General features: G+C 41.2%; 1 protein-coding gene and 1 non-coding gene across 2 annotated transcripts in view; one reads left to right on the forward strand and one right to left on the reverse strand.

Moving 5' to 3' along the window:
- The window catches only part of LOC145417306 (uncharacterized), a 564754-nt gene that overhangs the window by 290055 nt on the left and 248580 nt on the right, over positions 1 to 26119 (forward strand). The window lies entirely within an intron of this gene.
- LOC145417659 (5S ribosomal RNA) lies at positions 5304 to 5422 on the reverse strand. Its single transcript, XR_013900524.1, has one exon. It is a non-coding gene; the product is annotated as a 5S ribosomal RNA (ribosomal RNA).

The following is a 26119-nucleotide window of genomic DNA, read 5'->3' on the forward strand; positions in this document are numbered from 1 at the left end:
AAAACGGAGAAGGTGAGTAATGTATTAGAAGAACATAAGGCAAAGTGGGCACACGTAGAAGAAGAACAGAAAGAAGTGGTCAGCTTAAGAGAGATCATCCAGGAAGAAAGGGAAATGAACAAGAAAGAAATGGAAGAAAATGTAGTGAAAATACTGAAGAAAAAAGAGAAAATAGTGAGAGAAACTGTAGAAAGGAGCAGATGTGTGGTAGTATTTGGAAACAGGGAAGAGGAAGAAAAGGTTAGGTTCGTAAGACTCGAGAGAGACACGAACCTGGTGAGAGGAATATTAGGCAAGATTGACCCGAAGGAGACAAGTGGGTAAAAGAAATTGAGGAAGTGAGGAGGATAGGGCCTTATAAGAAAGGGGAAACAAGACCAATGAGAGTCAAGTTTACATCAGAAAGTGTGATAAATGAGATACTTAAAGTGACCTGGAAATTAAGCAAAGAGGCGGGGATGGAAAATATTATAATAAGAAAAGATCTGAATGAAGAAGAAAGAGAAGTTTTAAAATCATTAAAGGAAGAAGTAAAGGAAAAAAATGACAAGAGGACAGAGGAAGAATGTAATACTTTTTTTTGGAGAGTATTGGATATGAAAGTAAGGAAATGGTATTTAAGGAAATAGAAGTGAAGGAAACTAAGGGGGATGGTTGTGAAAGATCAGAAGTTGAGGAAGTGGTACGGACAGAGAGTAGGAGAGAAGAGGGTATTAAAAACGTCAAAAATAATTTGAAGGTGATATATACTAATGTTGATGGTTTCATATCGACAAGGATCGAAATTAACGATTTCTTGAGAGAACATGAACCTGATGTCATGTGCTTTGTAGAGACCAAATGAAGAGAAGATATTGATGTTCATTTGGGAGATGGTAAATACAAACTGTGGAGAAAAGACAGAAAAGAAAAAAAGGGAGGAGGAGTGATGATAGCAGTGAAGAACAACATAAATGGAGATACTGTGGAAATGAGAGAAGGCAGGGGTGAAGTGATATATATGAAATTAGAAACTGGAGAGAATGTTAAGAGAGATATGGCGGTAGTGTATGTTTCCCCAAAGACGAGAACATGAAAGGATGACGAATACCACTAGATGTTGTCAGATATGGCTAGCTATTTACAAAAAATAATTGAGATAACCAATAATATAATTTTGGTGGGTGACTTTAATTGTAAAGAGGTGAACTGGGAGGAATGGTACTCGGGAGGCGGCGAGGATTCGTGGGGCACTATGTTATTAAATATAATAATGAATAATGTGATGACGCAATGGGTCAAAGAAGAGACACGGTTTCGAGGTGAGGACACACCAGCAAGGTTAGATTTACTGTTCACCAAAGAACCCGATGTAATAGGATCATTGGAATATCTCTGTCCTTTAGGAAAAAGTGATCATGTGGTCATTGAGTTCCAGATGTTAATAGGAAACGTTGAGCTAAGAGACGAGCTTCATAGACAGGGAAGATACAACTTTGGGAAAGCAAATTTTACAGGATTGAGAAACTTTTTTGAAAATGCGGATTGGAGAAAATTCAGAGAAACAAGAGAGATACAGAGGAAGTGGGATATCTTTCTAGACCACTATAATTTGGGAGTGAAAAAATTTATACCAAGAGTAAGAGGGAAAGAAAACAGGAAAAAGGAGTGGTTTAATAGAAGGTGTATGATAGCAGAAAAAGAGAGAGATAAGGCGTGGAACAATTGGAGAAAGAGAGGTAACGACAGAACAAAGGAAGAATATAAAAGAACAAGAAATGAATACACAAGAATACGTAGAGAAGAAGAAAGGATTTTTGAAAAAGGTATAATAGACAAATGCATGGATGAACCGAAACCGTTTTATAGATTTGTTAATGGCAAACTGAAACAAAAGGAAGGAATCACCAAACTGAAAGTAGAAGGAGAGGTCTTTAAGGATGCAGCAATGCAAGCAGAAATAATGAACAAACGTTTCCAGTCAGTTTTCACTAAAGAATAGGAGCTTGTGGAAAGGGAGGGAGTGATTAGAAATGTTCCGGCGATATAAGATATAAAAGTGGATGTACAGGAAGTGTATAAATTACTGGAAACTCAAAATGTAAGGAAAGCCCAATGACTTGATGGAATTTCTAATTGGGTACTGAAGGAATTCAGAGAACAACTGGCGGATAAAATTCACAGTTTAATCATATGCTCACTGGAAGAGGGGAAAGTGCCAAAAGAATGGAAGAGGGCAGATGTGGTACCAATTTAGAAGGGAGGAAACAGGGAAGAACCCCTGAATTATAGACCAGTGTCTCTAACCAGGATGGGCGCAAAATTGTGTGAGAGAATCCTGAAAGACAGATGGATAAAATATCTGGAAGAGATGAATATATTGGCTGAATGTCAGTTTGGATTCAGAAGTGGAAGGTCATGTGTTTCTAACTTGTTGAGCTTTTACTCAAGAGCGATTGACGTGGTACAGGAGAGAGATGGTTGGGTGGATTGTGTGTACTTAGACTTAGAGAAGGCCTTTGACAAGGTACCTCATAAAAGACTAGTGTGGAAACTAGAATATATAGGAGGACTGAAGGGGAAACTTCTGGAATGGATGAGAGACTTTTTGAGAGACAGACAAATGAGGACAGTAATAAAGGATAGGATGTCTGAATGGAGGGAAGTAACAAGTGGAGTCCCTCAAGGCTCGGTGTTGGCGCCAGTAATGTTCCTGATTTACGTAAATGATATTGTAGATGGAGTGAACAGTTATGCTAGTCTGTTTGCTGATGATGTAAAGATCTTGAGGAAGGTAGAGGTTGAGGAGGATTGTAAAGTACTGCAGGAGGATTTGGATAGGATACACAATTGGAGCCGGAAGTGGGAAATGAAATTTAATGTAAAGAAATGTAAAATATTGGAAATGGGTAAAAGTACCAGGAGGCCATCACTGAATTATTTTTTGGGTAATGAATTAATCACAAAAAGGAGAGAAGAGAAAGATTTGGGAGTGCTGGTCCAAGATAGTTTGTCACCAGAAAAGCACATTAACAAGATAATTGGAGAGACTTATAAACTCTTGACTAACATAAGAGTATCATTTCATTATATGGATGAGAAGATGATGAAAAAATTGATAGTGGCAATGATCCGCCCCAGGTTAGAATATGCAGCGGTAGTGTGGTCCCCACACAAAAAGAAAGATATAAACAAGATTGAGAGAATACAAATAACATCAACCAAGATGGTCCCCAGTCTGACAGACCTGTCATACAGAGAGAGGCTGGAAAAACTGGATTTGCCTATCTTAGAGGAAAAGAGAAAGATGAGAGACATGATTGCAGTGTTCAGGACCATGGTGGGAGTAGATAAAATTGACAAAGAAGCTCTGTTTGTATGGGATAAGAGAGCAACAAGAGGACACGGAATGAAATTGAAAAAGTTAAGCTGCTTGAAGGATATCAAGAAATATAGCTTTCCTTTCAGAAGTATAGACTTATGGAATAGCCTGGACAAAGAGATTGTCCAGTCTAAAAACTTAAACGAGTTTAAAGCCAAATTTGACTTATTGAGTAACATCGATGGAAACCCACGAGCATAGTACATTCCGTGTATATCACAATTAGGTATATTAGGTAAATACTTAAATATTTGGAACGACTTAGACAAAGAGGTGGTGCATGAGAAAAACATTCAAGTGTGTAAAGGTAGACTTGATAAATGTGGATATGGAGACAGGACAATACGAGCATTGCTCAATTCCTGTATACTACAAATAGGTAAATACACACACACAGAGTTGAATAAACTGGAGAAGGTTTTTCAGAGTGAAATGGATTAGATTAACCCTCTGAGATTCAAATGACTTTTTCGATCGTCATTTCAAATCCAACCTCAGAGATTTGGATGACGCTTTTAATCGTCATTTTATGAATCTTTTGTAAAATATTCACCGTAAATCACATTTACGAAGCATAAGAAATAGGTTCGAGCATGTTGTCACGGAATGGTTTCTCTATGTGTGAGGGTACTGCACAGCTGGTGTGACTCATAGCTTTGTTTCTTTATAACACTATTCTTGGTGAATATTTTTCTACAGCAAGGTATAAAATTTTTGATTTTTGCCTAACTTCAACTCGTCCTTTTGACTTTTTATTTTCTGCTTTCCTTTTATGAACATACTATGATAAAGTACAACTATTCAACTTTAAAATAACACCACAACCAGCATCCTATCATAAAAGTGTATTTACACTGACCGATCAAAGAAAAACATCGCGAAGCGAATATGTGGCCGAGACTAAAATAAAATTATGCATCTCTTTCCTTTCTCTTTATTGCACAATGAAATGCAAAAATTACCATAATCTATATATCATTGTAAAGCTAATTTATTGTATTTTTTGTCGGTTGAAACCAAATTTACATATCTTTACTCGTTATTTTTTGCTGAATATTTTTCTACGGCAAGATATAAAATTTTTGCTTTTTGCCTAACTTCAACTCATGATTTTGACATTTTATTTTCTTTGTTCTTCATTTTTGAACATACTACGATAAAGTAAAACTATTCAGCTTCAAAATGACACCAAAACCAACATTCTATCTTGAAAAGTGTATTTACACAGAGCGATCAAAGTAAAATATCAGGCTGCAAAGATGTGGGTCAGCATGAGTGGCTGACTTTGACACAGACATAATCTGCCCGGCCCAAAAACCTGATAGGGTTAAGAAGCGATTGTGCATGCAGAAGGAAGAAAATGACAAAAATTAGTAAAGGAATTAAACAAAAAAGACAACAATAGATGGGCTGTCAGTTGAGATGGGTTCACTTAGAATTAAGATTATTCAGTGGTGGGCAGCGCAAATGAAAAAGGACATTGCGCAAGCGCAGTGCACAATCCACAGTTCACTACCATACGTAAGTGCAAGTGTGCAGTCTGACCAATATTTAGCTTGCACAATGTCGCGAAGCACAAGCGCAAACCATTTGCGTATAGTGTATTTGTGGGAATTACTGTAAAATATTAAGATATTTAAATAACTTACCATATTTACTTTTATTTTTCATTATTATTATCTATTATTTATAATTTGTGCAAGTGCGCAATCCAATATATAGCTTGCACAGTGTCATAAAGCGCTAGCACAAACCATTTGCACATATTTGTGGGAATTACTGTAAAATATTGAGAGATTTAAATAAATTAGCACACTTACTTACTTTTTCATTCATTCATTGCCAGACGCCATGTATCCCAGACAGGGTGGCCAAGGGCTTAGAGTTAATTGTTTTACAGGGAGGGGCACTAATCCTCCACCAACCTCACTTGACGTAGGGATGCCAACAGCATCTGGTGTTCCCAGGCGGTCACCCATCCAAGTACTAACCAGACCCAACGTTGCTTAACTTCGCTGATCGAACGGGAAGCGGTGTACTCAACGTGGCATGGCCGTTGGCTACTTCTATTTATTATTATTATGTCTATCTATCTTTTGCCAGATGTCTTAATCCCATAAGGGGTGGCCACTGGCCACAAACAACAAATCACCTCCATGTCACCCTGTCCCCCGCCATTTCACTGCCCTGCTCCCAGCTCACACCCCTCTCTCTCATATACCTCTCCACTCCATCCCTCCATCTCATCCTTGACCTCCCCCTTGCTCTCCCCTCTCCACCTCACTCACACTCTCCTGAATAGTCTCTCACTCTCCATCCTCTCCATATCATCAAACCACCTCAGTGTGTTTCTCCTAATGCTTCCTATCACATCCACATCCACACCACAATGCTCCTTCACTTCCTTATTTGTCAGTCTGTCTCTCCATGTAACTCCATATGCTCCTGTCAAATAACTCATTTCCACTGCTCACACTCTTGACTTCTGTCCCTCCAACAAAGTCCAAGCTTCACTTCCATACATTATAGTTGGTATCACAATACTGTCATGTAGTAACTTTTTTACTTCCATGCTCACTTCCCTGTTTCTTATCACTGCTTTCCAGGAACCAGCAACCTTTCTTCCCTGTTGTACCCTTTCAAGCACTTAACTCTCTAAACTTCCATCCTTACTCATCAGTTATCACATTTTCCATTTCCTCCTCATCCAACCTCACTGTACATTCACTGGCTTCACTTCTCCTGAAGACCATAACTTTACTCTTCCCTGCATTCACCTGTAGATTTATTATTTTTATTTTCTGTTTTTTTAGGTTTTATTATTTTATTATTATTTTCATTTTCCTATAACTTAACCCTCAACTGTGCACATTTAGTGTAATAATGTTAAACAAAACAACAACTAAACTTTGTGCTGTTTAATGAATTTAATTCTTACAGAGTACAGACTAATAAATAAGTAATAAGATTCAGAATAACTGAGAATTGACAAGCTGAGACTGTGTTGGTGGTGGTGGGGTGCTAGTAGTCGTGCAAGTTGTCACGACTCACTTGTCATTCCGTCTCCAGGACATCCTCCTCCACCTCTATCTTCAGCAGGCCACTGTTTCCCTTCAGGAAAACAAACCTTTCAAAGTTCAAGGAGGTCATTCTGCCTCTCTTGGGCCTCAGGATATCAGAACCCTGAGAGAAGACCCTCTCCACACCTGCAGAGCTTGGGATGGCAGTGTTGAATTTAAAGAAGACCTCCACCCACACGCTGCAGTAGACAGCAGGAAACAGTGTGTGCTCCAACTTCTTGGTGGTGGGCCATGCATTCCAGGCATCAAGCTCTGTCCCCAGCTTGATGGAGAAGCGGTGTGGGGTTGTCTCATCCTCGTTGCCTCGTGCACCCTAGAAAGTCAATTTGAATAACAAAATTATTTTATTTATTTATTTTTTTTTTTATAAGGAAGAAGGAGGTTTGGAGGGTGAAGTGCTTGAAAGGGTACAGCAGGGAAGAAAGGTTGCTGGTTCCTTGAAAGCAATGATAAGAAGCAGGGAAGTGAGCATGGAAGTGAAAAAGTTACTACATAACAGTATTGTGATACCAACTCTAATGTATGGAAGTGAAGCTTGGACGTTGCTGGAAGGACACAAGTCAAGAGTGAGAGCAGTGGAAATGAGTTATTTAAGAGGAGCCTGTGGAGTCACATGGAGAGACAGGCTGACAAATGAGGATATAAAGGAGTGTTGTGGTGTGGATGTGGATGTGATAGGAAGTGTTAGAAGGAATACACTGAGGTGGTTTGGCCATGTGGAGAGAATGGAGGGTGAAAGACTGACGAAGAGAGTGTATGTGAGTGAGGTGGAGGGGGGAAGAGGGAGGGGGAGGCCAAGGATGAGATGGAGGGATGGGGTGGAGAGGTATATAAGAGAGGGGGGTGTGAGTTGGGAGCGGGGCAGTGAAATGGCGGGGGACAGGGCGACGTGGAGGCGATTTGTTTGTGGCCACCCCAAACGGGATTGGGGCGCCTGGCAATAGGTAGACAGATAGAAGAAGGAACCAAAGGCACCGAGCCCGCAAAACTGTTCTTTCCAAGAGAAAAACAAAATACAAGAGAGAGGCAAATTCAAGATCCATTCATTTCAAGATGCCTGAACACACTCCATTTGAAAGACTGGAGATCATAGGAAGCAGGAAATACTGACAGAGGGAGACAGTTCCAGAGTTGACCTGTTGCATAAATGAAGGACTGGGAGTACCGTAAAACGCCATAACTTCGGACATTTTTTATGTGTTTTAATGAATAACTCCTTGTAGAATGGTGCAATTTTATTCCTGTTGGTGTCATGTGGTAGCCAGGGAGAGTACCTACTAAATCCATATATTTAAAAAAATTGGCCAAGCTAAACTTGTGCTTTTTTTTTTTCATTTTCAAGTGTCCGAAGTTTGGAACAAATTTCCTAACTTCGGACAGCTCTTCCAAACTTCGGACATCCATGTATTTTCCCTTTAAACATGAAAATGGTTAATGGGATCTATCTCTGGACACACTGGCCAAACTTCGGACACTTGAGAAGTTTTTAAAAAATGTAAAAAAAAATATTGGGCACTCGTGACCAGAGTTATACATATATATAGAGAAGTATCCCAAAATATCTTCTTTTTGGAGCTCATAATTTTATATCACATTAAATTGCATCATATCACATTGTAGTGAGGTATTCTGGCCGTAAATAGAACTAAGAACTATTCACGAATTTTTTGAGATGAAAAAATAAAATAAAAATGCACTGCATATACCCAAAACTGTAAGAGGAACTGTCCTCATTTTCCTAAACAAAACTTCACTTAATTATCAAGTATCTACCTCATTGACTCAACAAATGCATACCGAAATAACATAATATGATTTTGAACATTTCTTACAGGTTCTAAAGACACATACACACACACACACACACACACACACACACACACACACACACACACACAAATTAACGACACATGCACACACTGGCACATGTTATGAAGGCACCATGGAACATATTAACTGTAGTACATCAGTACAAAAAACTGTTCCTTAACTACCAGTATAAAATACTGTAACTAAATATATAGTATCACTTTTTTCTTTAAAATAAACCTCATTACTGGTTAAGGCACCTTATTGGCAATAACTTTGGTACTGGTAGTTCTGACTATGGTATCTTACAGATCTATATCAAAATTATTATCATTACTTAGGCCAAAGGTTCACATCTACATCAAAAATCATCCTTTGCTTTCGGTCAAGTGTTGGTTCTGGTAACACCTTCAGTATATCCTCTTTGTCTGTCACTGCTGTCATCAACCATTGGGTATACAAATGTGTGAGGCGTACCCTGAACGTGTTTGAGAAACCTGACATGTATTTCTGGTTTTACCTTAACAATGATAGCAATATAATGCCTATATCTGTCTTTGGTATCAAAGGGAACCCTCACAACTACCCAATCTGAGGGAACAACTTTATCCCCAATAATCTGGGTAGAGGTGACTGTCAGGGGAGATGCTTGTGCTTCATGGTTGGGTGCAGATGTGGAAGTGGAAGGCTGTGCTGCTATCTCTGCTGTATCCTCTTGTGGCTGCAGTGGCTGGGGTTGTGGATCATCAACTTCACACTCTTCATGCTGGCTCTCTGTTTCATTTTGTAGTGCCCTTGTAGTAATACTCATGCCCGGTGACACATTCAACCTTTTCTTTCGCCTTGGTTTCGCTATAGCTGGACTTGAGCTTGACTGACTGGTTCCATGCCTCATGTCCTTCAACAATTCCAACACTGAGCTGTCTAAGGCAGTACTGGTAGATGGTCCTGGTGTACCAATATCAGCTGTATCTTGGACTGAATCTTCTGGAAGTCTTGAGATGGATTTCTGTGGATCAAGAGGATAAATGCCGCACTTCCTAAACCCACTACGTAGGTTGTCAGCAATGGTCCCTTTAACTTTATCCACCAGTTCGGTCAGTAGTGCTGGGAAGCAGTCTTTAGGTAATGAAGCACTCAGCCTACCAACAGTAGTTTTCTTGAAGTTCTCGAGGATCTTACGCCAGTGCACTTTTAGAGGCCGGAACACAGCAACATCGAGAGGTTGTGTCAAGTGCGTGGAGTTAGGCGGTAAGAGAAGAAAGGAGATATTATGTTTCTCACATGACTCAATAACACTGGGTGATACATGGCTTGCCAAGTTGTCTCCTATAATGACAACTCTACCTGTCTTGCGTTTAGCATAGGGGAGGATAATTTTGTGGAACCAGTCATCGAATGAACACGAGTCGAACCATCCACTGGGGGACCTATTGTATAGTGTTCCAGGAGGGTCCCCTTCAGTCCAGGTATCGTAAAGATGGATAGCTTTATACACCACATATTGAGGGAGTAACACACCAGATGCAGTTCCAGAGAACATAATAGATATTGAGGATTTTGTTGAGTTCATGATTCTCTCTGGATATTTAGTGCCCCGCCTCACTATGACTTTCTTTTACCTGGATCATCAGTAAGATTGGTCTCATCAAAATTTATTATGTTCTCTGGAGGCACACCTTCTAGTGATTTTTTCAGGTTACTGTAGAACTCGGCTAGCATGGCTCTTGTCACTCTGGCTCTGTCAGTCTTTATATTCTGGGACAATCGTCTACTAAGGGTTTGTTTGTGGCGCTTGAAGAAGGAATGGGCCCATTTAACACCAGGTACATTGTTACTGAATCGTGACACAACAACCCCTCGTTTGTCTAAATATGCTTTCACTAACATCCTCAAGTCCAAATTGTCGAGTGGGAATCCCCATTCTGCCACTGTGAGGATTCTCTGACACACCAGTAACTCTTCATCATGGCTCAATGAAGTATTACGTCCCACTTGTTTGCAATTTTTTTGTATCAGGTAATCATGTAATGTGCTCTTTTTTAATTTATATTTTTCAGCTGCTTTGTGCACACTCATGTTCTTGTTATTTATGTCATCTTTAGCCTTTTCCAGGGCACTTTTGGACACTTTACTTGTGTAGGCTCTTTTCCTCTTTATAGGAGATTTCGCTGTTTTAGCCATGTTTTTCTGTTTATATAATTAGCATCACTTTACCATTAATATTATTGTCTGTCCGAAGTTTGGACTTTATTTGGCTCAAATAATTTGTCTGTCCGAAGTTAGGAATTTTTTCTGCAAAATAAAGAAGTATTCATTAAAGCAGGCAAAGCAAGATTATCCATGCATATATTTTGAAACAGTTTACTTCCCAGTACTTACAGCACTTTTCTACATATAATCGTACTGTTCACTTTTTTACAATTGAAACTGTTTGTTCTATGTGAACAAAGTTTTGCAGGGTAAGAAAATTCAGTTATTTTTTCCAATGGATTCACGAATTTTTTTCACCCACACATATTCAAGCTAGTTTAATAGGATTAATACATAATAGTCTTAGAGGATTACCCTACCTACCCACATCATTATTTTTTGCAAATATCGCACTCTTTTCCAATAAACTTGAATTATTACATTTTTTTGCGAAATGTCCGAAGTTTGGACGCCGTCCGAAGTTATGGCGTTTTACGGTAACGGTTAACTCCTGCCTTAGAGAGTTGGACAGAAAATGAGTGAGAGGTTGTTACTAGACGGGTGCTATGTGCCTGTCGTAGAGGTGGAGGAATGCATACAGACAGTTCAAAGGAACAGTGACCATTGAAGTAGCAATAGAAAAGAGATAAAGATGCAACAGTGCGGCGAAGAGACAGAGGTTGAAGGGAGTCAGTAAGAGGAGGAGAGTTAATGAGACGAAAAGCCTTTGACTTCACCCTAGTGAGAAGTGCTGTATATGGGGAGCCTCCCCACACATGAGCATTGTACTCCACACAGGGGCAGATAAAACCCTGTATAGAGTCAACAATTGTGCAGGGGTAAAGAAGGAATGGAGTCGGCTTAGCACACCCAATCTCTTGGAAGCAGATTTTACAAGAGATGTAATATGATCTTTCCAAGATAAGTCCCGAGTAAATGAGACCCCAAGCATGTTCAACGATGATGCAGGATTAAGATGATTATTATTAAACACTAGTGGGTATACCTGTTGAAGATTCTGTTGGGCTGATAGGTGCAAGAACTGAGTCTTTGATGCACTAAAAACAAAGCAGATTATTTTTACCCCAGTCAGAGATACGAGCCAAGTCAGACATTAGGTGTGCCATAGCCTCATCCCTTGTTTGTTGAAGTAACTGCTGAGATGGGCGTTGTGGGAATCGAATGGAAAGGTGAAGGGTAGAGTCATCAGCGTATGAGTGGATTGGGTTAGATGTACAGCTTGGAAGGTCATTGATGAATAAAAGGAAGAGAGTTGGCGATAGGACAGAGCCCTGAGGGACACCACTTTTAATAGATCTAGGAGAAGAACGATGGCCGTCTACAACAGCGGCTATAGAACGACCAGAAAGGAAGCTAGTGATGAAGGCACAGATAGAAGGATAGAAACCGTAAAAGGGCAGTTTAGAAATTAAAGATTTATGCCAGACTCGATCAAAAGCCTTTGAGATGTCAAGTGCAATCCCAAAGCTTTCGCCAAAGTCCTGAAAGGAGGATGACCAGGAGTCTGAAAGGTAGGTGAGAAGATCGCCTGTGGAGCGTCCCTGACGGAATCCCTACTGACGGTCAGAAAGAAGGTTGTGATAGGAAAGATGCTTTAAAATTTTTCTTTTAACATTCGCATGCACGATAAGTTTCAGTAAGTTTTCCGGTGCACGATTTTTTCTGTGAGGCCGCCCGGCCCGGCTGCCCGCGCTCGGCAAATAGCACGTATTCTATCCATATTTTCGCCACCCAAACATCAATATACTGCCATCAAACCTATGTCATCTTATTTGTCGATGTTTGTTCTAGCTGATAAGCACCACAAAAAAACAGGAAAACATGAATAGAACAATATTAGGCGGCCATGAATAAACATTTCGCTACATCACTTACGTTTCGCAACATCACCATTCGAATGTTTTCCATCATACAGGAAAATGTTATTAGATGTTTTGATAGAGAATTTCATCAGCTTTCTAAAGAGACAAATCGGTTTGTGATACGATTTGTAGTTTTCGAGAAAATAGCCAAAAACTGAAAGCCATTTTTGAAAAAATTCAAGGAGCTCTAATACTGAACTTTTCTCACACAAGTTATGTTTTTACTGCATAATATTATGCAGAATTTCACGAGCTTTCTAATGACCTAAAAATGGTTTCAATACGCCTCATGGTTTTTGAGTAAATCACCAAAAACAACTGGGAACTCACATCCGTACGTCACTTTCGTGATGTGCGCACCGCATACACAATATTCCCGCCTCTGTAACAACAAATTTTTATCATAGATATTACATTGTTATGTCTTTTACATACGTAGAATTTACTGCTCTTTATCATGGTTCTTACAGGAAATCGATATGTCCAATAGTTTTTTAAATTTGCCGACAAAGTGAGATTACTCCTCCGATCGCTTTTGACTTTACCAAAACAGTCTGTTCCTCTAACTTTTCCAACAGAAAATGCTCCCCAAGGCTTATACTCTGCAAATGAACACACGTAGAATTTACTGCTCTTTATCATGGTTCTTACGGGAAATCGATACGTCCAATAGTTTTCCAATAATTAGACGACGAACGTAGAATACTCCTCCTCACCCGCATGCGAGATAAAAAACATTCTTTCCCTGCCTCACCCACGGCTACATATTTTCGCTCATTACGTTTTATTATTTTCTTTTTTTACTCAAAGTATACATGTAAAATATCATAAATATCATAAGGTTTTTGATAGGCTGCCAGAAACTCGACATGACCACTAGTCATTTTTCTAGGTTCTGATACTGAAGCTGAACTTTCTTTCATCTCATATGTGTGTATGTAAAAAACTTTACTTATTTGTGTATGAAATATTGAACTATAGAAATAAGTCAATATACAAATCAACAAAATGCGGATAACTCACTTCCTCCAGAGGTGTTGAGATGCTGGCAGCAGCTTGAAGATGAAGAGTTATGTAGTGTGTGAGTGTGTGTGGGTGAGTGTGTGTGTGTGTATTTACCTATTTGTAGTATACAGGAATTGAGCAATGTTCGTGTTGTCCTGTCTCCAAATCCACATTTATCAAGTCTACATTTACACACATGAATGTTTTTCTCATGCACCACCTCTTCGTCTAAGTTGTTCCAAATATTTATGTATTTACCTAATATACCTAATTGTGACATGCACTGAAAGTGCTATGCTCGTGGGTTTCCGTTGCTGTTTCTCAATAAGTCAAATTTAGCTTTAAACTCGTTTAAGTTTTTAGACTGGACGATCTCTTTGTCCAGGCTATTCCATAAGTCTGTACTTCTGTAAGGAAAGCTATATTTCTTGATATCCTTCAAGCAGCTTGACATTTCAATTTCATTCCGTGTCCTCTTGATACTCTCTTATCCCATAAAAACAGATCTTTGTCAATATTATCTACTCCCACCATGGTCCTGAACACTGCAATCATGTCTCCCCTCTTTCTCCTTTCCTCTAAGGAGGGCAAATCCAGTTTTTCCAGCCTCTCTCTGTATGACAGGTCTGCCAGACTGGGGACGATCTTGGTTGCTGTTCTTTGTATTCTCTCAATCTTGTGTATATCTTTCTTTTTGTGTGGGGACCACACTACCGCTCCATACTCTAACCTGGGACGGATCATGGTCACTATTAATTTTTTCATCATCTCCTCATCCATATAATGAAATGCTACTCTTATGTTAGTCAAGAGTTTATAAGTCTCTCCAACTATCTTGTTAATGTGCTTTTCTGGTGACAAACTATCTTGGACCAGCATTCCTAAATCTTTCTCTTCTCTCATTTTTGTGCTTAATTCATTACCCAACAAATAATTCAGTGATACCCTCCTGGTACTTTTACCCATTTCCAATATTTTACATTTCTTTACATTAAATTTCATTTCCCATATCCGGCTCCAATCATGTATCCTATCCAAATCCTTCTGCAGCATTTTACAATCCTCCTCAACCTCTACCTTCCTCAAGATCTTTACATCATCAGCAAACAGACTTGCATAACTGTTCACTGCATCTACTGTATCATTTATGTAAATCAGGAACATTACTGGCACCAACACCGAGCCTTGAGGGACTCCACTTGTTACTTCCCTCCATTCAGACATCCTATCCTTTATTACTGTCCTCATTTGTCTGTCTCTCAAAAAGCTTCTCATCCATTCCAGAAGTTCCCCCTTTAGTCCTCCTATATATTCTAGTTTCCACATTAGTCTCTTATGAGGTACCTTGTCAAAGGCCTTCTCTAAGTCTAAGTACACACAATCCACCCAACCATCTCTCTCCTGTACCACGTCTATCGCTCTAGAGTAAAAGCTCAACAAGTTAGAAACACATGACCTTCCACCTCTGAATCCAAACTGACATTCACCCAAAATATTCATCTCTTCTAGTTATTTTATCCATCTGTCTTTCAGGATTCTCTCGCACAATTTTGCGACCATGCTGGTAAGAGACACTGGTCTATAATTCAGGGGTTCTTCCCTGTTTCCTCCCTTTTAAATTGGTACCACATTTGCCCTCTTCCATTCTTGCGGCACTTTCCCCTCTTCCAGAGAACACACGATTAAACTGTGAATTTTATTCGCCAGTTGTTCTCTGCATTCCTTCAGTACCTAATTAGAAATTCCATCAGGTCCTGGGGCTTTCCTTACATCTTGAGTTTCCAGTAATTTATACACTTCCTGTACCTCCACTTTTATATCTTTTATCATCGGTACATTTCTAATCACTCCCTCCCCTTCCACAAACTCTTTTTCATTAGTGAAAACCAATTGGAAACATTTGTTCATTATTTCAGCTTGCATTGCTGCATCTTTATAGACCTCTCCTTTTACTTTCAGTTTGGTGATTCCTGCCTTTTGTTTCAGTTTGCCATTAACAAATCCATAAAACAGTTTCGCTTCATCCTTGCAGTTGTCTATCATACCTTTTTCAAAATTCCTTTCTTCTTCTCTACGTATTCTTGTGTATTCATTTCTAATTCTTTTATATTCTTCCTTTGTTCTGTTGTTACCTCTCTTTCTCCAATTGTTCCACGCTTTATCTCTCTCTTTTTTTGCTGTCATACATCTTCTGTTAAACCACTCCTTTTTCCTGTTTTCTTTCCCTCTTACTCTTGGTACAAATTTTTCCACTCCCAAATTATAGAGGTCTAGAAAGATATCCCACTTCCTCTGTATCTCTCATGTTTCTCTGAATTTTTTCCAATCCGCATTTTCAAAAAAGTTTCTCAATCCTGTAAAATTTGCTTTCCCAAAGTTGTATCTTCCCTGTCAATGAAGCTCGTCTCTTGGCTCGACGTTCTCTATTATCATCTGGAACTCAGTGACCACATGATCACTTTTTCCTAAAGGACAGAGATATTTCAATGATTCTGTTACATTGGGTTCTTTGGTAAACAGTAAATCTAACCTTGCTGATGTGTCCTCACCTCAAAACCGTGTCTCTTCTTTGACCCATTGCGTCATCACATTATTCATTATTATTTTTAATAACATAGTGCCCCACAAATCCTCACCTCCTCCCGAGAACCATTCCTCCCAGTTCACTTCTTTACAATTAAAGTCACCCACCAAAATTATATTATTGCTTTTCTCAATTATTTTTTGTAAATAGCTAGCCATATCTGACATCTCCTGGTATTCGTCATCATTCCATGCTCTTGTCTTAGGGGGAACATACACTACGGCCATATCTCTCTTAACATTCTCTCCAGTTTCTATCTATCTATCTATCTATAGCCCGACGCCCTAATCCCGCAAAGGGTGGCCGCAGACAAAACGCCTCCAAGTCACTCTGTCACCCACCATTTGACTCCCCTCCCCCCAACTCACCCCCCCCTCCCTCATATACCTCTCAACTCCATCCCTCCACCTCATCCTCGGTCTACCCCTCCCTCTCCCTCCCTCCACCTCACCCACATACACCCTCTTAGTCAGTCTTTCACTCTCCATCCTCTCCACATGTCCAAACCACCTCAGTGTATTTCTCCTAATCTTTTCAACCACATCCACATCTACCCCACAACGTTCCTTCACTTCTTCATTCGTCAACCTGTCCCTCCATGTCACTCCACATGCTCCTCTCAAGTAACTCATTTCCACTGCTCTCACTCTTGACTTGTTCCCCTCTTGCAAGGTCCACGCCTCGCTTCCCTACGTCAGGGTAGGGATCACAATACCATCATGCAGAGACTTCTTAACTTCCATACTCACTTCCCTATTTCTCATCACTGCTTTCAGCATGCCTACAACCTTCCTTCCCTGCTGTACCCTTTCACGCACTTCATCCCCCAAAGTTCCATCCTTACTCATCACACTACCCAAGTACTTGAATGCACTCACATTCTCCATATCCTCACCATCCAACCTCACTGCACACTCTGTGACTTCATTCCTCTCAAACACCACAACTTTACTTTTGTTTACATTAACTTTCAGCTTCCTCCTCCTACACACTGTCCCAAATTCATTCACCAAACCTTGCAACTCCCATTCATCTTCACTCAACAATACTGTATCATCAGCAAACAGCAACACCGGAAGCTTCCAAATCTCACCCTCATTCGTTAGGGCCACCCCCACATCCACTGCCCTACCTTGTACCTCCTTTACGACCCCATCCATATATATATTAAACAGCCATGGAGACATTACACACCCCTGTTTCAGTCCCACATTGAGATCAAAGAACTCACTCAGCTCACCATCCACTCGCACCGTAGCCCTAGCTCCCTCGTACATACTCTTCACAGCACTCAACAATTTCCCCTCCACTCCATATATTCTTAATACCTTCCACATACCTTTCCTATCTATTCTGTCATAAGCTTTCTCCAAGTCCATGAAGGCAGCGTACACTTTCCTTCCTTCTAGATACTTCTCCACTAAACATCTTAGAACAAATATCTGATCTACACACCCTTTTCCCTTCCTAAATCCCCCTTGTTCTTCTCCAACTAGCTCCTCTGTCATATGCCTAACCCTATCAATGAGTATTCTACCATATATTTTACCAGTCACACTAAGAAGGCAAATACCCCTATGGTTACCACATACTTTCTCTCCCTTTTCCTTTGTACAGAGGAACAATTATACCTGATTTCCAGTCCTCTGGAACCCTTCCCTCTTCCCAAGCCAATCTACACAACTTCCATATCCACTCCACAACAATCTCACCCCCATACCTAAGCATTTCACCACATACTCCATCAATTCCTGGGGCCTTTCCCAGCTTAATCTTCTTCATCGCTTCCACTACTTCCGACCTACTGCTCTCTTCCGGCCTCCTCTCATCTCTTCTTCTCCCAGCCATTCCCCAACCACTTATACTCACACTGCTCTCACTCTCTACATTCAACAAATCCTCAAAGTGCTCCTTCCATCTCCTTAATTTCTCTCTCTTCTCTACCAACAATCTATTATTCCTATCTTTCACTCCCCTACTATTTCCCCTTTCACACATCCTTACTTTCTTTACCTCCTTCCAAAACAATTTCTTACTCTCCCTCCATTTCACACTCAGATTCCTCCCAAACTCTTCATCCACTTTCTTCTTACTCTCCTTCACCAGTCTCTTAACCTCCCTTCTCCTGCTCACATATACCTATCTCTTCTCTCTCTCATCTTCTCCCCTACCTCTACCCGCCAACCATTCACCATATGCCTTATTCTTTTGTTCCACAGCTCGTTTCACCTCATCATTCCACCATGCTGTCCCTTGCACACCCTTGCATCTCCTCCTCACTCCACAAACCACCTCACACGCTGCGCTTATCTCTTCCGTGAATATCTTACATACGTCTTCCACCCCTTCCATCTGCTCTAGCTCATACCTTCCCAATCTTTCTTCCACTATGCTCTTATACTCTGTCCTCTTCTCACTATCTTGCAATTTCTCCACTCTTCTCACAGGAGCTGTTTCCTCCTGTCTTCCCCTTCGCCTCCTCAACCACTTTCTTTGCAGCTCTACCTTGGCCATCACTAAGTGATGGTCCGAGACTCCATTCCCCCACCCTCTCCACACCCTTGCATCCAACACTTGTCTTCTCATTCGCTCATCCACACACACGTAGTCTATCATTGCCTTTCGTTCAACAAGTTCACCATCCATCCTCCTCATTACTCTCCATGTATACCGGTGGATCATCTTATGACGAAAGTAGGTGTTGGCTATTGCCAACCCCTTACCAGCACAGATGTCCACCAAAGCACTACCATTCCCATCTACTTCTGCTGGCACACCCCACTGACCAACCACTCCATCCACTCGTACATTCCCGACTTTGCCATTCATGTCTCCAATCAACAGCACTCTCTCGCTCCTCTCAAACTTGTCCATACATGCTTCTACTCTCGCCCAAAACTCATCTTTCACTCTTGCCACTCGATCCTCTGTTGGAGCATACACACATACAATCGCCCATGCTTGTATACCTACTTTCATCCTCACCCATACAATCCTTGCACCCACTGTTCCATACTCTCTTATATTCTCCTTCCACTTCTTGCTTATCATCAGACATACTCCCTCTCTTGCCCTCTCATTCTCACTGACTCCCGCACATATACCTACACCGTATTCCCATTCTCTCATCCTTTCACCTTTCCATTTAGTTTCAGTCAATCCACATATATCCACTTTTGCATCCTCAAGCACCTGGACAATCTCTCTCTCTTTCACTTCATCATTCACTCCTCTCACATTCCACGTTCCTACTCTCAGAATGTCCTTTGTCCGTTCCTTAGTCGTCAACGTATGGTCCGTCCGGGTCCGAGGCGCTTTATTTGCTTTTTTAGTTAGTTCTTTTTACGGGGTGGGGCACTAACCCACCACCAACCCTTTTAGTCGCCTCGTACGACAAGCAGGGATACTGGGGGAGTATTCTTGAAACCCCCCCATTTCCATGGTATCTACATTTATGTTGTTCTTCACTGCTATCATCACTCCTCCTCCTGTTTTTTGTTTTCTGTCTTTTCTCCACAGTTTGTATTTACCATCTCCCAAATGAACATCAATATCTTCTCTTAATTTGGTGTCAACAAAGCACATGACATCAGGTTCATGTTCTCTCAAGAAATCGTTAATTTCGAGCCTTGCCGATATTAAACCATCAACATTAGTATATATCACCTTCAAATTATTTTTGATGTTTTTTATACCCTCTTCTTTCCTACTCTCCTTCAGTACCACTTCCTCAACTTCTAATCTTTCACAGCCATCCCCGTAAGTTTCCTTCACTTCTATTTCCTTAAATACCACTTTTTTACTTTTATATCCATTAGGAAGGGAAAAGGGTGTGTAGATCAGATATTTGTTCTAAGATGTTTAGTGGAGAAGTATCTAGAGAAGGGAAGGAAAGTGTATGCTGCCTTCATGGACTTGGAGAAAGCTTATGACAGAATAGATAGGCAAGGTATGTGGAAGGTATTAAGAATATATGGAGTGGAGGGGAAATTGTTAAGTGCTGTGAAGAGTATGTACGAGGGAGCTAGGGCTACGGTGCGAGTGGATGGTGAGCTGAGTGAGTTCTTTGATCTCAATGTGGGACTGAAACAGGGGTGTGTAATGTCTCCATGGCTGTTTAATATATATATGGATGGGGTTGTAAAGGAGGTACAAGGTAGGGCAGTGGATGTGGGGGTGGCCCTAATGAATGAGGGTGAGATTTGGAAGCTTCCGGTGTTGCTGTTTGCTGATGATACAGTATTGTTGAGTGAAGATGAATGGGAGTTGCAAGGTTTGGTGAATGAATTTGGGACAGTGTGTAGGAGGAGGAAGCTGGAAGTTAATGTAAACAAAAGTAAAGTTATGGTGTTTGAGAGGAATGAAGTCACAGAGTGTGCAGTGAGGTTGGATGGTGAGGATATGGAGAATGTGAGTGCATTCAAGTACTTGGGTAGTGTGATGAGTAAGGACGGAACTTTGGGGGATGAAGTATGTGAAAGGGTACAGCAGGGAAGAAAGGTTGTTGGTACACTGAAAGCAGTGATGAGAAATAGGGAGGTGAGTATGGAAGTTAAGAAGTCACTGCATGATGGTATTGTGATCCCTACCCTGATGTATGGAAGCAAGGCGTGGACATTGCAAGAGGGGAACAAGTCATGAGTGAGAGCAGTGGAAATGAGTTACTTGAGAGGAGCATGTGGAGTGACAAGGAGGGACAGGTTGACGAATGAAGAAGTGAAGGAACGTTGTGGGGTAGATGTGGATGTGGTTGAAAAGATTTGGAGAAATACACTGAGGTGGTTTGGACATGTGGAGAGAATGGAGAATGAAAGACTGACTAAGAGGGTGTATGTAGGTGAGGTGGAGGGAGGGAGAGGGAGGGGTAGACCGAGGATGAGGTGGAGGGATGGAGTTGAGAGGTATATGAGGGAGGGGGGGGTGAGTTGGGGGGAGGGGAGTCAAATGGTGGGTGACAGAGTGACTTGGAGGCGTTTTGTCTGCGGCCACCCTTTGCGGGATTAGGGCGTCGGGCTATAGATAGATAGATAGACTCTCCCAAAAAAAGTATTACATTCTTCCTGTGTCCTCCTATCATTTTTTTCCTTTACTTCTTCCTTCAGTGATTTTAAAACTTCTCTCTCTTCTTCATTCAAATCTTTTCTTATTATAATATTTTCCATCCCCGCCTCTTTGCTTAATTTCCAGGTCACTTTAAGTATATCATCTACTACACTTTCTGCTGACAACTTGACTCTCATTGGTCTTGTTTCCTCTTTCTTATAAGGCCCTATTCTCCTTACTTCTTCAATTTCTTTTACCCACTTGTCTCCTTCGGGATCAGTCTTACCTAATATTCCTCTTACCAGGTTCGTGTCTTTCTCGAGTCTCACGGATCTAACCTTCTCTTCCTCCTCTCTGTTTCCAAATATTACCACGCATCTGCTCCTTTCTACAGTTTCTCTCACTATTTTCTCTTTTTTCTTCAGTATTTTCACTACATTTTCTTCCAATTTTATCTTGTTCATTTCTCTTTCTTCCTGGATGATTTCTCTTAAGATGACCACTTCTTTCTGTTCTTCTTCTACGTGTGCCCACTTTGCCTTATGCTCTTCCAATACACTGCTCACCTTCTCCATTTTATTAGTTCTCTCTTCTAGTTTTCTCCTCAATTCAATATTTTCACGCTTCAAATTTCTTATCTCTTTATTCGCTGTCTCATTAGACTGAATCAGACTCTGTATAGTAATCTCTGTATTCTCAGACACATCTTTTAACACTAGATTCTCCACTTTCTTTTTAAGTTCGCTAATCCTCATAATCATTGTTTTAACCAGGTCCATGACATTAGTATTTCTATCAAATCCTGGAAATTCGAGTTCCTCTGTGTTTACATTTTTGGCCATGATTGTGGTTGGTTACAACTTACGCTACCAAAACAGCTGTTACCAAAAATACTACAAACATTCATGTATAGTCTTGCCAATAAATCTTAACATTTTTGAGGTTTATATTAACTTACAATATTTTAAACTGAAAACAAGACCATAGGAGACAGGACAAACGTAATTCCTGAAAACTACTTAAGGTTTGCAGCGGTGGCTGAGTCTTGGCGTGGGAGCAGTCAAGACACGTCTGTTCGCTGTGGCTGTTCGCTCGTGTGTGTGGGTGTGGGTTAGTGTGTGTGTGTTTGTGTGTGTGTCTGTGGCTGTGGCATATTTTCTTCTCTCCTTGCGATACATTTGCCTAAAACACATGCGATGCACACAATAGATTTCTCCACGAACATTTGCTGCACAGCATACGTATGTATATGTGGCTGTGGCATATTTCTTTTCTCTTACACTTGTGCTATGTTTTAGTTAAGTCAGTGAATACATGAAATATTTCTCTGTGAACACTCGCTGCACTATTTTATATGTATATTTCACACTGAACCATATGCAATATAAAACACTATCACATGATTCCATCCCAACCTCGTCTATTATTCCTGACTCTGTGGCATACGTGACCGCCTGTTTCCTTAGCGACTGTTTCATATCTCTGTGGCGTGCATAATGCCTGCTATGGTAGGTCAGTTATTTCACCAGTCCAGGTACTGTATGTTTCACAAATATAAGTATTGGCTTCACTATATAAAGGCAAAATACTCACATCATTTATGGGCAGGGTGAAGGATAGTGGAAACCCCGTTATAACAAACCACACTCCTGCCAGTAGGCTTAACGGCTGATAACGGGCCCCAATGATTTACAGACAATATATCTATGTTCCATAGACACAATCACTTCACATTATAGTCAGAAACACTGTACAATCACAATATTTCAATAATGGCTTCTGCCTCGGGTGGGAGGGGGAAAATGGTGGGTTTAAAGGGATGCTGACAGCTGCGCTACTCTCCTGCCCAGCTGGTCGTGAGATACTGAGATATTTCTGCTACGCATTGTCTCATCAGAGCAGTCACAGTGTTGCCAAATGCTTACCTCAGAAAAGAGATGCGCACACTGGAACGCACCAAAATTTGACGCAAATCGGCCAAAAACTTTTCTTTTGACGGCGTTTTTTTCTGCTTAGGAACACAATTCGAGTGATTGAACATCTGTAGAACAATCCACATGAAACGCAAATCACATGAGTGACCCTGAGAGGGTTAAGAACAGACTCGAAAACTTTTGAGATACAGGATGTTAAAGCAATTGGACGATAGTTAGAGGGTTGGGAATGGTCACCCTTCTTTGGGACTGACTGAATGAGAGCAAACTTCCAGCAAGAAGGAAAGGTATAAGTTGATAGACAAAGGCGAAAGAGTTTGCCTAGGCAGGGTGTAAGCACAGAAGCACAGTTCTTGAGAACAACAGGAGGGACTCCATCAGGCCCATATGCCTTATTAGTATTGAGGCCTGTGATGGCAGAAAATACATCAGCTGAAGAAATTTTAATGGTAGCCATGAGGAAGTCAGAGGGGGGAAGTGATGGAGGAACAGCACCGGAATCGTCTAAGGTGGAATTGGAGGAGAAAGTCTGAGCAAAGAGATCAGCTTTATCAGTAGAAGAAATAGCTACAGAGCCATCAGAGTAGAAAAGAGGAGGGAAAGATAATGAGGTACAGTTGTTAGAAAGGTTTTTGGCAAGGTGCCAGAAGGAGTGGGAGGAATTCGAGTTAGAGAGTTGAGAGCATTTTGCACGGATGAAATTATTTTTAGCAGAGCGAAGAACAGACTTAGCACGATTCCGGGCAGAAACATATAAGAGATGTGATTCAGGGGTGGGTTGGCTCCAGTACCTTTTATAGGCCCTCTCCTTGTTGCGGACAGCATTAGAACAAGTGTGATTAAACCAAGGCTTTCGTGCATTAGTCAAAGGATATGAGAAAGGAATGTATGCTTCCATGGCCAAGAGAATAACGTCCATAATGCGCAAGGCACACCCAGATGGCTCCCGGCCATAGAAGCAATAATCATTCCATGGAAAATCAAAGAAGTACTGCCTGAGGGCCTCCCAATCCGCAGCTCCAAAGTGCCACAGACGATGTTTCTTTGGAGGGTCCGCAGGCTGTACCGGAACGATAGGACAGGTTAAGGTGATAAGGTTGTGATCGGAGGAGCCCAACGGAGAGAAAAGATTAACAGTGTAAGCAGAAGGATTAGTTGTGAGGAAGAGGTCAAGTATGTTGGAGCTCTCTCCAAGGTGGTCAGGGATACGGGTAGGGTGCTGCACAAGCTGCTCTAGGTCATTAAGGATAGAAAAGGTGTAGGCTTGTTCACCAGGTGGATCAGTGGAAGGAGAGGAGAGCCAAAGGTGATGGTGAACATTGAAATCTCCCAGAATGGAGATTTCAGAGAAATGAGAAATGGATAGAATGTGTTCCATTGTAGAAGTAAGATAGTCAAAGACTTTTTGATAGTCAATAGAATTAGGAGATAAGTAAACAGCACAGATATATTTAGTCAGAGAATGACAGGAAAGCCGAAGCCAGAGTGTTGAGAATTCAGAAGAATCGAGTTCAGGAACACGAGAGCAAGATAAGTTGTTGCGTTTATATACACAACAGCCACTTTGACTTTGAAATGAGTACAGAGAAAGTAGGGGGATACAGAAAAGGGTCTGCTGTCAGTTGCCTCAGACAACTGAGTCTCAGAAAAAGGTGAGGTTTAGAGAAGGAGAGGTGGTGCTCAACAGAGCGAAAGTTAAAGGAAAGGCCACGAATGTTGCAGAAATGAAGAAGAAGAGAGTCAGACAGTGGTTCCAGGCATCTTGAGTCGTCACTGGGAGAGGGGCAGAAGGTGGGGGCATATATGGTCCCCATCCCGGGGACTCCGAGGCTACATTATTCGACGCAATTTTCAAAATTTTGAAAAGGAAGTGTGGTGTGTACTGTGTATGTAGTTTGGTGTTGATAGCCAGAGAAACTTGTATTGGAGAGCATGCTGGCCTACTCTTTGTGTTACTGAGTCACTGAAAAAGTTCAGCAAAGGGGGATGGTCGGGACCTAGTCCCAAGGGTTGATGAAATGGGAGCTCCAGCTCTCCCTGTCATCAGCTTTCCATCCACCTTGGGAATACGGCCCTGCACAAATGATGCTACAGTCTACTCCTCACAATAATATTAAGAATGCTGTCGCACTGAAACAGCGAATGTATTGCTATGAAAGGTTACATCTGCAGTACAAGGTAGTACAAGGTAATACATTGAGAAAAGGAGAGGCTTCCACAAAGTGGAAGAGAGTCAAGAAAAGACATTCAATTTGCTTTAAATATTCCTAATTTAAGTCTTTTGGTTAGTTACAAATACTTCGATCAAAACCATTAAAAAGCTTTTAAAAATAAGAATAAAAGTAAGCTTTAATTAGCAAGTTACCTTGAAAAGTTCATCCTCCATCCCCTCATCACCACTCAGACCACCGAAGCTCAAGCCTGAGTCTTTGATGGCCTGATCTGCAACATCTTTCACCAGCCTGGACCTCACGAGCTCAGCCTTTTCTGGGCTGAGGTGCTTGACTGCGCGCAGCTTGAAGTCAGGATGAATAGCTGCAGCCAAGAGGAGATCCATGTCATCGAATTGTGACGAGAATCTGGCTTTGAAACCCTTTGGCCCCCTCTCCTCACTTTCAGGGTTGTCCAGGAGGTAGTCCACCATTGGTCCGGCATACTTCAACGATTGTTGGACCTTCATGCCATAAAACTTCTTTTTGAGGACATAGAGGGTGGGAAGCAGAACCCCCATATATGCCTCATTCTCTGACTGGGTTTGTCTGGGCTGATGGGCAAGGGTTTCATCACAGTCAGATACTTTGTGATGACCTCCCTGTCAGTCTAGTTAAAGCTTGCAATGTTGTTTTCCATGCAGATGCTGTTGATCTGGGGCATATTTGTGGAGAGCAGCTCACCTAGTACCGCAGAGGAGTTATATAAGGAATTCCACCTAGTCACGGTCGGGGTCTTAAATTTCCTGCCCATCTCCCTCTTGATAGCAGCTGCAGTGGTTGGTTTCCTGTTCTGCTTATTCCAGAGAGCTTGGGTCTTCTCTTTGACTTTTGTGAAGCAGGCACAGTTCCCAGTAGACCGGTTTGGGACTTTCTCAATGTCTGAAGTCACCAACAAGTCGAGCGTATGAGCTGCGCATCTTCGGTGCCTTGGCAGACTACAGCTGTCCCGTTGCTTCTCAAGGAGGTGTGTCATTTCCACCAGCTGAACCTCCTCCCTCACCTCCATGTCATCTT

The sequence above is a fragment of the Coenobita brevimanus genome, chromosome 110, assembly GCF_032717465.1.
Source record: "Coenobita brevimanus isolate Jiangsu-jjx chromosome 110, ASM3271746v2, whole genome shotgun sequence".
NCBI classification, from domain to species: Eukaryota; Metazoa; Arthropoda; class Malacostraca; order Decapoda; family Coenobitidae; genus Coenobita; species Coenobita brevimanus.